At 33.4% G+C, this 18,884-nt stretch overlaps 2 long non-coding RNA genes across 2 annotated transcripts in view; one reads left to right on the forward strand and one right to left on the reverse strand.

Annotated features, from left to right (window-relative positions):
• The window catches only part of LOC135845917 (uncharacterized), a 74,438-nt gene extending 66,915 nt beyond the window's left edge, over positions 1–7,523 (reverse strand). Inside the window, exon 1 of the long non-coding RNA XR_010558860.1 lies at positions 7,291–7,523. This is a non-coding gene — a long non-coding RNA (uncharacterized LOC135845917). The remainder of the gene's footprint in view (positions 1–7,290) is intronic.
• On the forward strand, positions 730–17,786 carry LOC135845918 (uncharacterized). Its single transcript, XR_010558861.1, has 2 exons — positions 730–3,848; positions 15,383–17,786. It is a non-coding gene; the product is annotated as an uncharacterized LOC135845918 (long non-coding RNA).
• Positions 17,787–18,884: the final 1,098 nt, after the last annotated feature.

The following is an 18,884-nucleotide window of genomic DNA, read 5'->3' on the forward strand; positions in this document are numbered from 1 at the left end:
GCTGAATGTATGCGATCAGACTGGATCAGATCTGCTCAGATTCTGACATTTCCTGAATCTGATCAGGTCTGTTCAGATTAAACCTGGTCAAACCATGATCAGATCTGATCAGATGCAATATATGCACATATGTAAGGGGATTAATTGAATCTGAACATACCTGATTGGATCCAGAAATTCCCAGAATCCGATCAAGATCTGACTTGATCTAATCAGATATCTGTTGAGATTGAAGTTTTAATTGTACTAAAAAGAAGAAAAGAGGAAGACCAAGGAAGAAGCCTGAGACAGATTCGCAATGCACTTCAGATGCTTGTTGGAAATCTTTGTTACTTACTATAATTTCGCAAATGGCATCGTCCTGGTCAGGTATCGAATCGATTTCCTCTTCTTCGCTTTCATCTTCTGATTTCCAATTTCAACTTGATTAATTTCTAAATCGGGAGCTTTTACATCGTAAATCTTTTTATTGGACGAGTTCATGTCGTAGACTAAGTCATAGCAATCTACATTTGTTCAGACCTAATCAGATTCAACAAGGGAGGCTTGATTGAATCTGATTAGATCTGAATATATCTTGTTGGACTTGATTGATCAGACCAGACTTGATGAAATTTGAGCGTTCTCCGGACCCAATTGAATCTGATCAGATTTAATCCGATCTGTTCAAATCATCGGATTTCATCTATTCAGACTTGATCACATTCAATTGAAGAGACCTGATTGGATCTGAATCTGATCAACCAGATCAGATTCAGACATTCCCCGGATTTAATTGTATCTGACGAGATTTAATCCGTTAGCTGATTTTTCAGAATTTCCCCACCTAACCTAACCTTACTTAACCCAAATTATTCTACGTTTTCAAGATCTATATACATACATTAAATGTTAACATGAAATTAAATTGATGATCTCATGAATTAATCGACAATTTTTTGTTTTTTTTTTGTTTTAGGTGAGTACCAATTGAATTTTCCTGATCTTACTCGTATGGATTTTATGCCTACATGTAAGTATTAATTCCATTTATAAGGTTTGCAGCCAAAAACTTATGTTTCTTGGTATTCCTACGTTCCATCAAAATGTTCTAAAGCTATAAGAATGAATTCGGTGTAAATTATAGGATGGAAATTGATTAATAGCCAAAATGAAAATCAAATCAAACAAATACTTGAACAAAATTACCTACGTCATGAAAAATCAGTGAAATTTTGTTTCTTGGAACACAACGCTATATGAAACTGAAATCAAAACCAAATCAGTTTTCACAAAAAAAAAAAAAAAAATCATTTAAAAATCCATAAATCAATTTCTTCAACTTTTTTCTTTCATTAAATCAGCTAGTGAAAAAAAATTAATGGCTAATAAATCACTGTAGTTCCTTTTTCTTGATAATTTAAATATGGCACCGAAGAAAAATATTGATTTTCACCCCACACAGAAGATTTACTTTAAGGGTGAAAAGGTTCTCCTCACTTCGACCCCTCTACTGCTCCATGTGAGGTGTATGTGTACACTGCTCGAATTTAATGATCCGTATCAAAGTTCACGGGAGGATTTCAGCCCTGACGCAGTTTTATTTTCTTGCGTATATCTATCAATCCTCGATTATTTTGGGGAGTCGGATTTTTAAGTGTATCGGAAATGGTTCAAAGAACAGGAGTTGAACGTTTGCTGTGAGATATTTATGTGTATTTGGGCACCTCAACAAGAGCGTTGAGTGACGAAATATGTACTTTTGCTTTAGTCGAGGTATCGAATCATATACTTATCTTTTCATTTATTCGCTAATTAATTAAGTATTTTCAACTAGGTGGGTACATGATTTAATTCATACCTTTTTGAAAATCGTTTATTCTTTCAACGTATCGAAAAAACTGTTGCTGCATGAACGAAGACTTTTTCGAATTCTTGGACAACTTTTTCCATAATTTCGCTGAACCAATAGAACGCATCTGCTTCTATTTTCCCTGTACAGTGTATACGTAGTATAGAAATGTACGTAAATACATCAGAGTTTTATGTAATGGGCCACCTGTTCCATCAAGTGTGTAACTTTTGATTTGAACCTCACACAAACACGTACCATCGGCACATTTTTACTGCTCCCAATATTCTTTCATCGAGGAAAAAACAAAAAAAAATGTACAGCCACAATCAAAGTAGAATATGGAACACAGGAACACAGCACATCACGATACATGATTGTATCTGTGTGTTTGGAGTTACTTTTTTTAAAACAATAATATTCTGTGTCAACGAGGCTTTAGTCAATAACCCGCGAGCTTGTAATAATAAATAGTAATTGAAAACGGAAACCTAATCAGTGTGTGGTAAAATAGGCCTCAGTCTTGAAGTGCATTGGAACAGGTTGTGGGAGAAGAGGGAGAGAGTTTGATGAAATTATCCTCGCAGCTTTAATCTGCAATTCTGCATGCTGACTATTTTTTAAAAAAATCACAATTTTTTGCAGTGTTTTTTTTGCAATGTAAACACGCCTTATGGATTATTTTTTGCAATGTAAATGTGCCAAATAGGCTCAAATGATCATGAAGAGTTTCTAAATCACAAAAAAAAAATCATCTAATCTGTTGGGTTGGATCGTATCCAAAATTTTGTAGACTTCATTTTTAAAATGATTGATCATGATTCATGGGACACTCAACAGTATTTTTTTTACACTCATTCATCGCCCAGTTATTGATCCCAAAATTGTAGTTCATTGAATTAAATGTGATTCGAGTGTACCTAGAAGATAGTATTTTGAAAATTCCATGTTCAAGTCATCCAAGAGTACAATGGATCAAGTAGTTCCCAAAATGCCCATGTTGAGTAATTTTGGACGTTTTGGTCTCGCCTGCTCATAGATAATTGAAACAGATTTTCAATTCAATCATTTACAATTTGATTCACCCCCTCTTCGTTGTGATGATAATTATTACATTCCGAAAAATTTCTAGTGTCCAGTCCAGTCATTAACAAAGGGTGAAATCTGAAGGAGATAGCGACATAAAAGAACCAAAACATTTGGCGAATTAGATAGGTATGTACTTGAGAACTCGTGTACTACGCTAGAGGACAAATTTATAATCTGATTAGATGCACCTACTTAATTCCATTAATTGAATACAGTTGTGGAACGAATCCTCGCATATGTACATAAATACATTGTGGCGTAAATATGGTGTTTTTTACCCTTTACACCCTTTTGCCCCCTCACACATTTCGAATTTCTCTCTTTATAAATCACACTCTCATGTACCTAATATATGTGTACATTTTGATGATGGTTGTGTTGGTGTTAGTTTTGTTTTTTTCTCTCCTTTTTCTCTCTTCACTCCACATCGTATAGTTCTCCGTTCATCGTCATCGGCGTGAATTGTATACGCGCCAAACATTGGGGCGCATGTGCGTCGCGACGTTTAAAATAGGGGGGAACGTACCGTCTTCCCTTGAATCATTATACACGCTTGTATACGGCGCTGTTTTTATGGAGGCGTTGAGGGGCCAGAAGAGTAGAAATGACAAAGGCGCCACTTGGTACAGGATGAGTAAGTATTTCAGTATTTGAAAATGTTTTCGATGTAACGGTTCTCGATGAACGGATTATCTGCGGTGTAATTGATTCAGTGTGTGTTTTGGTCGATCTTAACGTAAATTTTCATAAAATTTCAAAATACACAAATTTAAACGCCGTCGAAAAAGTGACGAAAAAAAATGAAGTTGCGTCCGCGAAATTAATCGTTTATGTGATTTTTTTTAGTTGAAAATTTTACGTGTTTGTGTTCATCAATTTTTTTTCCAAATAAATGTGTCGGTTTTTCGAAGACGTCTATTTAGAGCAGGTTTCTCGATTATTTTTCAATTACTGATTAACTTAATATGGCAAAATTCCCGCGCAATTAGGTTTATAGGTCCTAAATAACTCGCTACTGTTCGAGATCAGGTTATCAATGAAACGACGACCGTTTCGAAGCACGTGATGACAACTCTGTTATCGTTCATGTTTGCCCATACACGTTTGGTTATTGTTTCGGTGTGCGTGGAACTGGTTCATAGACTGGTTTTTTGTTTGTTGGTGTTTTCTTTTCCCCCTTCGAATGTTGAATGCATATGTACCCAAATGTCTCGTGTGCTAAATTAGATGATTTTTTTCCACGGGGCTGATGACCAAGGTCAGTTTTCTTGTATGCGATGGTCGAGTCTTCATATTATGGTGTATAAAATAGGTACCTACGCGGAAATAGTCGAGGATTTAATTAATTAGTAGTTTAAGCGGCGTTCTATATGGTTGCTTCGAGTATCCTTTAAACTGTATGACGACAATAGAGGTATCTGATAATTTTGAGTAAAAAAAGAATATAGTTAGATACTTGACCATCTATACAAAGAAATTGTCTGTTTGGCGGCCTTCGAGACTTTGAAACACTGTACGATAGCTCCTCCTTCTCGATTTCGTTCATTTTTCTAAATAAATGAACGTAACGATGACGGAAATTTAAATAAAAAGCTTTATGTAGCGAGAGAGAAGAAAAAAAATTATGAAAAGAACCAACCCAGCAGCACGTCACAATATGGAGATGTTATTAATATCATCGTGGGATACGAATGTTCGCGCTATATCTCTTTTAAACGTGCCTGCGGGCTTTTCCAATGGTTCTCCTTATGTGCTGATACCGGTTCGACTGCAGGTCCCAGATAAACATTGTTCATCCCTCATAATACTTTGTAATACACGTTGATTGCAATAAAGATTCGAGCCCCCTTTTTTTGTGGTACCTTCTCGTGAAGAAAGATGATACCACGTAGATAATGCAGGCAATCAGTGATCACTTTGGTAACCGCTGAACGTTTCCAACATGATTCATAGACATAGAGGTGAACTTGGAAACAAGAAAATAAGCAAGATGGTCGAAGTGGGATATTAAACGAATCAATCAAACTGTATATATGTCAGATGTCTGTTTTAACGTTTTAATTAAGTCTTTCATATATATACGTATACCTTTGTATAGGACGATATATGGATGGAATCAAGTAGAATACCCCTGTGTCTATGCCTCTCGTCTCCGGCACTGCTTCTCTCTATCCTCCTTCGTATTCATTTTCCTATTATGTATTACCGTTCCACAATGCTCACGAGCCGGCTCTCTCATCGGTAATATCAATGGTAAAATTCTATCGACTTTCAAATCTTTAACCAGTTGTGCTTTACGGTGCTGTCTATACGATAAAAAGTTGCCATTTTCGCGTGTGCTGTGGTACTCGTATTCAAGTATGCCTTGTGTGTTGTTTTGAATGAAAATTTTCGTCTTGTGCGCGACTTTTTCGCGGTGGTTGTGCCTTGGCTTTTTTTTATGGCTTCCGGTGTGATAAGATGAGCTTTGGTGCAAGGTGGTTTATGGGAGCAGACAATGGCCACGTGCGAGGTATATAATTTTTCATCATTAACTTGTGTATATCTTTTCGTTTTCAAAATGATGTGTGGATTTCAGTCACGATAATGGAATTTCAAAATGTTGTAATGAGTATTGAACTATTGAGAGATCAGTGTCATCACGTGAGCGATTCGATTTGAGTTTTACTAATCAAAATATGCCTACTCCTTTCCCCACTTACCTATCTAATATAGCATGATGAAGTAAATAAAACTAATCATACCATTAGACACATTACCTACCTACTTTAAAATCGTTTAAAATATTATAATTACATTATTAACATATGAGTTTAAGTAAATAAATGAGTGGAATTTTAACGCCTTGGGTATGTGCAATATTCAATTAATTTTTTAATTGAATAATTACGATATTTAAATTTTTAATCAAGTCGATCGGTTATGTTAGGTACGTATAGGTAGGTCAAGATTCAGACTTGTATGTTGAAAGTTTCGCGTTGTGGAACGCCTACCTATATGTTCAAACCTATTTTTACTGCTAAATTTTCATTTAATTATATCTAAATTTCAGTTGGAAATTATCCAATTTGTGTTGCTGCTTGTTTTTTTTTTTGTTTTTCGAAAGAAAATTTTTTGAGTTGGTAAATTTATAGCGAAATGTCGGGTGGATGTGAGAATAGAAATGGCCGAATCAGTGTTTTTTTTATCAAGTTTTTGATAAAGTTGGGTTGTTTGAAAAGAAATTTTCTTTCAGTTATGGTTCGCCCAATGTTACTGCGTTTATTTACCTAAATTCATCAAATTTTTGGTGATGAATTTTTTTGGAAAATTTTGTAGAAAATTTAGCGGAAAAACTTTTCTTCTGTAGATATTACCTAAATAATTACTTTTTTGCAATTTTAGGCAAAAAAAATGAGCTATAATGGAAAAAAATATTTTTTGAGAAATTTATGCAATCAGTATTTGGAATGATGAGAGCATTTTTGTAAAAATATGAAATGAATTGGATGGCCAAAAAATCAAATTTTAGGCATAAAAATTGAGCAAATGAAAAATAATATTTTTTGAAAAATTTATCCAATCATGTATTTGAATAATGGAAGCATTTTTTAAAATGTAAGATGATGAATTAGATGGCCAAAAAAATCAAAAAATAGTAGTTCCAAACACCTTTAAAAAATTGCTACGATATTACATGCATTTCACTCATTTTTTCAACTCTAAATTGATGAAAATTTCCGAACTGCTGGTTTAAATAATTATTTAAAAACTGTGGAAATCAAACATTTTATTTCATTTTTTATCATCGATGGTTTTGAAAAATTGTTGAAAGGGTCTGTGTAAGCTCATTCGGATTTTAGAAAAATTCACCTAAATCTGCAATTATCTACTTTCTCTTCTAGACTAGCTTTGTATCAACAGGATTTATTTTTTAAGAGAATTTTCTTAATTTGCCATTTTTTCCGAATATTTTGAACAAGATGTCTTGTAATGTTTTCAACATCGCCCTTGAATTTTGTGAAGTGGTGGTCACGTGGCCATACTCATAGAAAGAGAGAAAGAGGGAGAATTTTGAGTAAGTAAAATGTACGAAAGGTGTAAGGTAATTGCACCCAATTTTTTAAAAATTACCCCTTTCATTCGTTCCTTCTTTTACAGAAAAAATTGCTACATGATTATTCTTTTTAAAAAAATAAATTTGAATAAATTTTGCATTAGGTAAATTGGACGAAAAAAATCGAGTAAAAAATTTTAAACGGTGTGCTTTTTTACTTATTGCTACTCGTAATGTCCATCATTAAAATAAATTTAAGTAAGTACATAGCTATTTAAAAAAAACGAAGAATAAAAAGGAAAAAATGATTTAATTAAGTAAATGTTTTGCTTACCTGCTTCTCAATTTACTTATATTGGCACATTTGACTACTGGAATAAATCATTCAATTATCTTCGTCCATCAATAAAAAATAAAAATCCAAAAATAAAAATTGTGGCAAATTTTTAAAATTTTGAATCAATTAACGCACTATTTTAGCATAAAATGGACTATCTAGTTAATTTTCATCACTTGAAATTAATTGTAAGCATAAAAATTCTAGTATGTGTCATGAACAGTCACCGATCTCTGTCGAACTGAAGCATTCTTATTTTAGGATTTTTCTCTCACTAAGACCAGATCTTTAGTCTATACAAAATACCACCCTCTTCATTTCACCCAAATCAGCGTGATAAAATAATACTTTTTAAGAAAAAAATCATTCAGTTGAAATCGCATCGAACAATAAGAAACAGTTACGTATACTCCGTTAGTTTGGTACTTTAAGACAAAAAGAAAACATATGTGCGGAGTAAAAGGGATTTTTTTGGTGCATTTCGTGTTAAAATATCCTTCGTTCGTCGATTCCTGGTAAATACTCGTAGATCTACATTGTTTTCGAAGAATACGAGTTACAAGTCGGTTGGTCTTTTTCTCATCTCTTTTCTCTCTTTTTTTCAGATCTGTCTTCTTGGTTTCAAAGAAACATTTCTGTATTCGTTTTTAATTTTTTACATCATCGGTGGATTTTTATCTGCAGCGTGAAAAAATCGAGGCTATACATATGCATTGTTCTTTTCATCGAGCTAAATTTTTGAATTTACGAGGCTACTGATCGTCCCTTCGAAGCTTTTTGATAAATGATTAATTACGATTGGTTGAATAAATTTAACGAACTTATCATTGAATGTGCATTAAATGTAGATGCAGATATTTGCATAATAATTGACGTTCATCTATATTAATATGTGCAGAGTCTGATGTACATATTTATAATTTATGGTTTCATCTATTTATGTGTGTGTTTTGACATATTGCATTCATCTAGTATATGAAGTCAATTGAATTGAACAAAAGCACGATATTAACATCTATCTGCTCAGTGTTGTAATCATAGGCTATGTTGAAACTCACATATCCATAATGTTATTCAATATCTAATTTTTAAATGACCTTACCCATCAAGAATCAGGAAAAGTTTTAATATGGCAGGTTAGGAAATTCAATGAAAATTTAATTTTTTAGTTTTCCATCCAAGATTATATTTTCATTGATACATTTTCTGTGCTTTTAGAGACAATCTCCTTATAGATGGGAAGGGTAAAATGGGTATTTCCTCACTTTCATGGGGTCCCATTCTCCAGGGAGAGACCCAGAAATGGAGATTTCACTAGAAGAGCTATCCGGAGAAATTGCGTAGAGGGGGAAGGGGGTGTTCTGAGCAAAAAAAAGTAACTCTTAATAATATGTATAAAAATCCATCAAAGAGGAAACGATTGGACTTGATCAGAGCTGAAAAATTAATCTAAATCATATTAAATCTAGCAGATGTAATTGGATCTGAGGAATGTGAGGGTCTGATCAGGTCTGATTAATCAGGTCTCATTAGGAATTCAATCATTTATCGCTGGAAAGCTTCAAAATTTAGGTGCATATTGTGATAAAAATAGCTGAAAAAAATTTGAACAGATCTTTATTAATTTAAAAAAAAAATTGAAAGGAAAATTAGTGAAAATAAAACAAAAATAATTTTAGAGACTACAAAAAACTCGACAAAAGTGAAAAAAAAATCAAAACAATTGAACCTATAATTACATACAGCTCAAAAGCATCGTGAGAAATAGGTAATTTCAAAATTTTATGTAAAAAGAAGGATCATGAAAGTCGTGAATTTTTCTCGAAAAAAAAACTGAAAAACCTACTTGCCTACAAATTAAAAAAATTGCCTCGCAATTTCAAGTTATTTAATTATTTCGGGGGGGGGGGGGGTGAGTATTTTCATGTGGTTAAAATGTGAAAGATGGGTCATGATTTTTTTTCATGGAAGGTTTGTTAGACATCCTGTCATATTTGTCATAAGCAGAACATAAATTTGAGTGATTTTTTTTCTACTTTGGAATGGATGTTGCCCCATTATTAAATTTTCATTTTTTTCAGATTTTGAAATTTTAAGGAGTAAAAAAATTCCAATTTGTTGGACAGGAATAAGAATTTTTGCTGATTTTGATTTCTTTATTCATTTTTTAATATAATTATTCAGTTTTGATTGCAAATTTTTCTAAATACCCTTGTATTTTCTCATATTGGAAGCTTTCCATTCAGTAGTCCTGAAGATTCCATTTCAGCAGATGAATCCGATGTTTCATGAGATACTTCATTACTTCTTGCTTCGTCTATCTGTAACCAATGAACAAACGAGCATTAGAAAAATAATTTTTTTCGCTCAATAATATGCCAATTTCATCCTTTCGGCTTCTAAAAAGTGATAAATTTTGAACATTTCTTGGATCAAAATCTTTCCAGTTTTAAGATCATAATTGGTCATTACCTTCACTGAAACCACAAAAATTTTTCCATTACAAAATCAATTTTCAAACTAGAAGGGAAGGCATCTTCATCATAGTCAGTCTGGATGAAGCCCTTCAAATTTCAATTTTCCTCAATGAATTTAAACACTTTGGCAGAATCAACTCTTACGAATTCCCCTCCTCATTTCACTCTCTATACATTTCGATTCCTTAATCCTCACATTCTACAAAAAAATCACAACCAAAAAAAAACAACATCCTTATTCTATTTTAAACATTGAAAGTGAGAAAAAAACATCTGTTGACAATGCTGGAGGTTTTGTTATAAGATGTATAAGGGTTTCATACACATTCTTCCAATTTCCTCGCATCGTATTCTCAATAACATTCTTTACCAGGGTTGATTTTTTTGGCTAGTTTTTTTTCCTCTGTCCAAATGTTACAGCAGTTGTTTTTTTTTTTTCATAACAACTCGCCCGTGTTCCTGTTGGGATATTGTTCGTGGAAAAAAATGGACGCGTTGCGCTGCACAAATTGACCTTTCCGCTGAGCCAGGTCTTTGATCTTGGTGATTGCCTCCTCGAGATGGTGGTGCTGATGGCTGACAAGCTAATTGACACTTGGTCTGTGCAATTTCTTCGAAGGTTTCAAAATACTATACTCGTATCAGTGTACAATACACACATAATGTGCATGATGTTGTTGTTGTTTGCATTTAACTATCGTGCCAAGTCTACACTACTAATATGAATGTTACAAGTATGGCGACTGCTTATACGCTATATCAGTCGAGCTGTCTAACAATTGACATGCAGAATACAGAGTCCGGCCGATATTAATTTATGGTTTTATTTATTTATTATTATTTTTTTTGACGCATTGCAGTTCAGTCGTCTCTTCTGTTGTTGTGACGTATAATTAAACGAAAATAAACATTTAATTATCTAAATTGCGCGTATTTTGACGAGCTTATTCCTATGACGGGCATTCGATATCATTTTTTTTTAAATAAGAAAAAAAAATGGAGGAAAAGTGTTTCTAGAGGGAAAATTCGGCCCTAAAATTCAACTTAAGAGTCGATAGGACGAACAACAGGTGTACTTCAGAGATTGTAGCTCGAAGTTGGATGATTGTTTGTGTTTTTTTCTCAGCCTGCGTGCGATATTCGATCGGCATTTTGTATAAACATAGGGATGTAACACATTTTGTTGTACTGTATGGAGGATAAATATGCGCACACGTTTATAATAATCGAGGAATGTTGTATATTCTAATTTATACCGCTGTGTGGGACTTTAGTATTTGTAAGATTATTGCAGCGCGGCGGCGGTGGCAGCGGCGGCGGCCATACATAATGACATGTTAATTATGTATTTTCTGTGTGAGATAACTCAGTTACAAGAATTACTTTTTCTCTGATAATAATTTTATTCAAAGGTTCGCGTGTTTTGACGCGTTTCCGTGTCGTACACGAGTTAGATATAACGCGCAGTTTATACCTATACCTCTATACTTGTACACAATCAAACATTATGTATTGTACATGGTACACCTCAGGTCTCAGGTCGTACTGTATGCGAGTACACTGTAAACTGTAAAGGTACCTCTCAACCTATGGTATAGGTTTGTTCTAGTTTTTTTTCTCCTCTTCTTCGGGTTTTCTCTTTTTATCGGCTTTTGTTGTTTCATAAACCGTATAGGTACTTTTTCTATTCCGTTATATTCAACATAGCGTGATAACGTTTAACTTTTTTCTATAGTCTTTGTACCTTTTAGCGAGCAGTCCGCGTGATTGGGATAATCGCCTGCACCCTGCGCCCTCTTGGTACTCTTTACTCAATAAGAAAATGAAAAAATCTAGCGCGATGGCATGCCATGCCATGTGATGTAGCTAGTAACTGGATGCATGTCTTTGCCTTCATGTAAGAGGTTTTTTTTTTTTTCTAGTTTTGCCTTAAATTGAGAAAAAATGTTTCGTGCTTGGGTAATTTTGATCGATTTTTTATTCAAGGATTTTTAGGCTTCGATGTTGAATTTTAGATGCATACGAAATAAGTTACCTAGCCTACCATTTAATGGTAGGTGTGAAGTGTGGATTTGGGCTACATGCCCTGATATTTTTTGAGGTTATTTTCCCAAAGGTGGTAATTTAAATTTGATTTTAATTTTGCTTCTAACATTGAGCGAGATTTTGATCAAAGTTCATGGTTTCGAAGAAAGATCAGGATTGCGATAAAGAGAATAAGCATGGTTAAAATGTGTGAAATGCAGGAATTAGTTGTTTAAAGATTATAATCTACCTACTCATTATTGCAGCCATTGGTGCGATGACCTTTTCAGTATTTAAAGACGTTCTCCTCGCCCCCTCATTTCTCCAGATTTTTTGTGTTGCAAAAGCCACTGGGCAACGATTTTGAACTTTTTTTTTAGTGCTTTGGATTGAAAATGGGCTTAATCGATAGTTTAGACCCTAAAACAAAAAACAGAGTGAGGTTTTTCAAATTCGAGTCGTTTTTGTGGTCAGGAGAGACTATCAATGTTGCAAAATGGCCGTTTTTGCCCTACTTCGAGAGTTCGTAGTGATATCCATATGGTTTTGCGAAAAAAACAAAGGTCATTTTCAAATTCTACGCACTTTTTTAAGTAAACTACTTTCCCCGATTTTTGATTTTCAATGTTTCAAGCGCATAAGACTGATTTTTCTAAATGAGAAAAATTCAATTTTAACTTCGGGGGAACACAGTTCCGCGCCACGATTACGTCGTGGAGTAACGCCAGCGTCGCGCGCTCTGAGTTTTAAAATGCTATACAAATAAAAATCTTCCGTATGCGCTTGAAACTTCAAAAATAAAAAATCGGGAAAAGTAGTTTGCATAAAAAAGTGCGTAGAATCCGAAAATGATCTCGGTTTTATTCTCAAAATAATACTGATGTCGCTACAAACTCTTGAAGTAGGGCAAAAAACGGCCTTTTTGCAACTTTGATCATCTCTCCTGACCACAAAAACAACTCAAATCGAAACCCCCCGTCTGTTTTTTTTTTTTTTTTTTTTTTTTTTAGGGTCTAAGGTATCGATTAGTTGCCTGAAATTGAAGAAGTAAAAAAAATCGGCCAAAATTGGAAAAGATGTACTTACCTATACTTGAATAAAATATTTCGGAAGTCTCATGATTTTTTTGAGTGGAAAATGAGGATCGAACTCGAAAGCTTTAAAAAAAACCAATGGGTCAAACAATTTTTTAAAAATAGGGCTGGGCTTATGTTTTGGGTAAGAGGTACAGTTTTAGGAAGAACTGGTTTTGAGGATCCCTCCCCCTCAAAAATCTATGTAAAGGGTTACTTCTTGGAAATTATTGACCTCACGCGACCTTGGTTTGGTGTCGAATAAAAATTTTGATTTCAAACTGGCCTTCCAAAAATGATTTAGAGCTCATAAAAAAAATTGAAAAATCGTCCCAAAAAGCTTTAATAATAATTAATTCGACTCTTCCGAAATCATTTAATTCCACTATTTCCGATCATGCTGAATACTCCAGCACAAGTTTTGATTTTTCCAGGATTTTTGAATTTCTCCAAAAGACAGAGAAATCAATTTGAGGAGCTAAAAATCGAGTTTTAGCTCATGCTCGACCTCTTTAACGAGTTCATCCGCATTTGGAGTAATCTGTAGGTGGGCATCTCGAGTGCACATATTTTTTTGACCAATTTACAGGGCGAAAAATCCGCTTTCATCAAAAATTATTGCTGCGGTAATTTAAAGTGACTCCCTGAAAATCGTTCCAATTGTGGATAATTTCATTAGACAGGTTGATTGAAAATAGAAGCCAGAACTTAATTTTCAGCAGCTTAAAGTAATTTCAGTGATTTCTGGAGAAATTGAAAATCTCGCTGAAGGCTCCAGTATGACCGAGAATGGTGAAATTTAAATAAGTACGTGGGCTGATTTTACGTGTAAAATACGGTCATTTTCTCAAATTTCTAAAATTCTTTCATGAATTAGGAATTTTTAATTGTTTGATTTTTGGTCTCACAAAATAGGCTGGTCAAAAAAAGGGTACCCACCTGTGGATCGCATCAAACGTGAATAAATTCATTAAGAAAGTCGAGTATAAGTCAGAACACGATGTTTCACTACTCAAGTTGATTTCAACCTGACAATATCAAGCAGATGGAAAACATTCTTAAATACATCAAAGAAATCAACCTTTCAAACCAAATCTAGACTAACCCCTCGAAACTGGGCGTAAAAATCCTGGCAATTATACACGCCCAGTATAAAAAAATGTCAAAAAAAACAACTCATGGAGAAATTGAAAAATTCTGAAAAAATCAAAAATCGCGCTGGAGGCTCCAGTATATTTTTTGACTCAAGGGACTGGTTTTAAGACAGAGACAGTTATTTCCTCAAGTTTTAAAAATTCCTCTTCTAACTGAGAATTTCTGATTTTTCAAATTTTTCGCCTCAGATATTCTGGTAAAAAAAACATTCGAGGTAGAAATCGTGTTTTGGCTGCTCGAATTGATCTCCAATCCTTCTGGAAGGAATTTAAAAATCCTGTGGAAAATCAAAAATTGCGCTAAATGGCTCCTGTTCATGGTGTGGCAATAGATGGTAGAATTCGGTTGGGAATAAGTTGATACTTATTAGCTTCAGAATCGATTTTCATCGGATTTACTTGCTAAAAAGTAAATTCAAAAATTTATTTAGGATAGTGAAATTTTGGTAATAAGGGGTTCAGAACAATCGGTAAAAAAATTGATAGATGATTATTTTGAAAAAAATTGAGAAATTATTATTTTGAAAAAAAAAATTGAGAAAAACTAAAATTTTAAAACAGAAGATACGAGAACCTACATTGAAAAAATCATTTAAAAAATCATAAAAATTGCATAGATATAACTACCGGACAATTTTTTTGAAAATTGAAAAAATTAAAAAACATACCTTACAGAAATGAGTTCTAAAAAAATTTGTGGCGTTTAAAAATTAATTAATGGTGTTATGCAGTCAATCCTACATTTTTTGGGTAGGTACCTAGGTGATTCCATAAACAAATTTTTGCTCGTATTCTAGTCTGAAAGTATTAAATTCAATTATTGGATATAAGTATTGATATCTCAGTTTACTGAAATCTATGTTGAATAATTACTTAAAATGCAGTTTTCGTTACATTAGCCAAAACACGTTTGAAAGTTACATACAATTTGTGTATGTCTACGTAAAAGTATAATTTGAACTCATGCCCAGCAATTTTTTCTTAAAAAAAAAAAAAAAAAAAAAAAATCACAAAGCGTTAAACTCGACGTTAATACTGCTCGTAAATTAAATTATATTCGTTGCGAGACACCCTCCACTCATTTATGATGGTACCTATATCATATCATAGGCTAGATACACACAAAAATGTCTTAATTACCGACCGACATGATGATGAGATTCAACATGGATTAATTACACGAGGAAATAACACGTCCTGCAGCATAGTCATCGCAGTACATTACATACCCGTAATACAATACACGCCTAGCTAGGTATTTATAAGAGTAATATAGCAATTAAATGCGCGGGAATTTTGCACATTTTAGATATGTGAGCGGTTAAATTACAACTGTTGTCTGTTTTGTTTTTCTTTACAGAAGAAATTCGCGCGTCGATAACGATACAACAAAACGAAAAAAAAAAGGAAAAAAAAAGAATCCCCTGTAGTCTGCGGATTGCGTTGTATATATGTTTCTTTAAGAAAATGAAAATATCGTTGAGAATGAGCGTGGCGGCGATGTACACGCACTTAAAAGATTAAATCATATTCAGTTGAGAAAAATTTCTCGTTTTGCTCGACGTTGAACTCGTCGCAACCATAAATTTTACGTACAACTTTTTGCAAACTCTTGAAACTTTTCAAGACTTGGATGTACAACGTCGGTCGTCGGGGCTCTGCTCGCTCTCGGCTGTTTAGACGATAGAAAGAGAGAGAAAAAATTATTTTTCAACGCCGCCATATAGCGCACAACAACACATCGCACCGTCGTCCTGTCCGCGTGATAAATTCGTTAGACGAAAAATTAAAGTAATTTTTGACGTTCGACTTTTTGAATGTATATTTACGTCGAGTTTTATTCGATCCGATTAGACGATGGTGTAATTCGAAAACGAACGCGAAACTCGACCAATTGGCTGTGATATTTTTAACGTCCATTTCTTCTCTTAAGATATTCGAGCAAAGACGGTAAATGGTTTTCTATTTTTTAACGCGCAAGTTTCGAGAAAAAGGCTGATTTTATACATGGCAGTTGACCAATCGTACGAAAAATGTAACTCGAGGTAAGATATTGTTTTCATGTATTTTTTTTTTTGGTAGATTTTTTTGTGTCCTTTAGAAGGAAATTTAGTCCAAGTTTTCATCGAACAAAAAAAACCACTCGTGACTCATGAGGAAGTATTTTCAAAATACGTATGGGTATAATATTCCAATTAATGTTTAAATTATGCCCTGCTTCCCCCTCCCTATATTTTTCCTTTGATAGGTATGCCTAATACGAATTAATAACGAACTCGTTGATTTTTTTTCGCATAATTATTTTATGTACCTACTTATAGGTAGGTACCTAGAGAAATACATATTACCATATTACATTTATAACGTCAGCGAGCAATTTTTCCTTTTTCCGAAACATGAAAATTGTATTTAAGTTATCACGAACACACCTAAAAACTGAAACTTTCACTTTAAAATATATACGTAGGTATATTTTCGGTCGGTTTCTGCGTTAGTTTCATTTCAAGTTCGACTTTAGAAACACCCTCATCGACTCGATCCCTGGTATATCTGTTGCCAACTTAGCACAAACTTGGAAAATTCTTGGTAAAAGGGAAAAAAATCTCTTGTAAACTTATCACCGTCGACGTGGTATTTTGGCAAAATGCTGTGAAGAGTAACACTTTTACTTCTTGCTTTGCTGTGTACTGTGTGTTGTTGGGAAAAGCTCGAAATTTCGAATGCTCTTTTATACGTTTTGGTAGGTACCCGGGTCGCTTCCTTAATAAACGCAATGCCAGCTTTTTAATTTTTGGAAATATTTCAAGTCGTGCTCGGCGTACAATTGCCAGCTTTTAGGAGGAGAATTTTTTCCAAACGAATGAGTATAGGGTTGACTTTGAGGTCTACTTGAAAGCCCATAGTTCTTTGGAGATGGGCGAAAATGTTTCTGAAAATTGTTTGATTATTGCGGTTGTTTTTGGAAAATGCATTGGCAGATATGAGTGTCAACAATAAGGGTGGGTCGTTTTCATTTTTTTTTTAAATTTGATACAGAGCAAAACAAAAAATCAAGGTCGAAGTACCTTAACAATACGTGAGAAAATTTTTAAATTTTCAGATCAATTTTCATGAGCTTTCCAATAGCAGCTCAAAGTTCTAAATTTTTTCAAAATTGCCAAAAAAATTATATAAAGTGGTCCCTTGATATCTTTTGTATTTTTGTATTATCATTTATCAAAATCCTTAAACCACTGGAAAAGCTCAAAGTTCATTTTTGTCAAGTTCAGAAGTTTCAAAATAACAGAGTTCTTGTCTATATAGTCATATGTATTTCGTGATTCTGAACATCAAAAGATCAAGATCACTTGAACCAACAAAGAATACTAAAAAAAAAGATTTTGAATTTTTTGAAAATTTTGAAAATTGTTGAGAGGTTAGGCATTGACAGTGAACTTTAAAATTCTTCTTCATGTCTTGTTGAGTCCAATTAGCCACTTTAGCTAGGCTCGATCGAATTTTTGAAAAAAATTGAAAAACGACCAACCCGAGTATTGAAGCTAAAAAACTTGAGTAAAATTGATTTATGAAGAATTTTTATTTCAATTGAAATATTCGTTTAAATGACAAATTGTGACAGAAAAATCGCCAATTGAGTATTATATCCACTTCATAAAATATCAAAGGAATAAATTATTGGTTTTTCAAAAAAAAAAAAAAAAAAAATGATCATAGGAAAAAATGGAACATGAAAACTGAATAAATTTTGTTTTGGGTGCTTTCTTCGGTGACGAGAACTAACTCACTTTGACGTAAAAAAAAACTATCTAGATCGAAAGAGTATTTCCTGGAATTCCGAAAACCAAAATTAAAGGGGATATTCATTTTTGGATTTATTGGCAAAATTTTGAAAATTCAAGAAAATTCAATCAAGTCCTTCCCCTTCCAACAAATTTGAAAATCTCACTTTAGAGCCATTTTTGAGCCTCCAGAAAATTTTTAATTTTCTTTAGCAGTTTTAAATACGTAACTAGGTACTTATGAAAAGGTGAAAAATGAACTTCAGTCTCTGTAACTTTGATTGGTGCCTTATAAGAGATTCTATTCCATTTGAAAAAATGAAAAAAATTTAATTAGAATGAAATGCTTTCACTTTCTACGTACAACGAAGTACTTTTATATGTACTTAATTGAAAAACCCATCAAAATTTCAAATTTTGCCACAAATTTTATTGAGCATAATTTAATTTTTTATGAGCACTTTTGTTCTTTCTTGAAATTTTACATTTTTCAGCAATATCCAAAATGACGAAGAAAAACTATTCGTTGTCATGTCTTCGTTTGATTAAAATTGTTGTCAGAAAAAGAAATGGGAAATCTAATTATAGGTAATGAATTTTGAAAGAAACGAGTTTCTAATAAGGATTGGTCGCCAAAAAAAAGTCGACGGAATTGAACCAAATCCAGCAGAAACCTTTATTGTGGGTGAAAAGTCATTCAGAAAAAATTTTAGCTTCGAAAGTGCCCCTAGGAGGGGAGAAATAAGCCCTCAAACTTCAAAGAGTAGACGTTTTCGAAAAAATTATGGTTTTTTTGCACCTTGCAAATCGCTTTATTTTTGGATAAATTCGTATTTTAAAAATTTTTTCTTCGCGAATTTTTCGCATTAATTTAGCCAAAATATTGAAAAATACCATTCCTGAAATTGGGGAAACATTCTGGAATCCAGTGCTGCCAATTTTTTAATTTTGAAAAAGTCGAGAAAAATAGACATGCAAAAACTTTTCCAGAATTTTTTAAATGAAAAATAAGACTTCAATTTTATTATAATTTCATCATTAAAATGTTTTATTGGGTCAGTGGCGAGGGGGAAATTTGTATTC

The sequence above is a fragment of the Planococcus citri genome, chromosome 4 (assembly GCF_950023065.1).
Source record: "Planococcus citri chromosome 4, ihPlaCitr1.1, whole genome shotgun sequence".
Taxonomy (NCBI): domain Eukaryota; kingdom Metazoa; phylum Arthropoda; class Insecta; order Hemiptera; family Pseudococcidae; genus Planococcus; species Planococcus citri.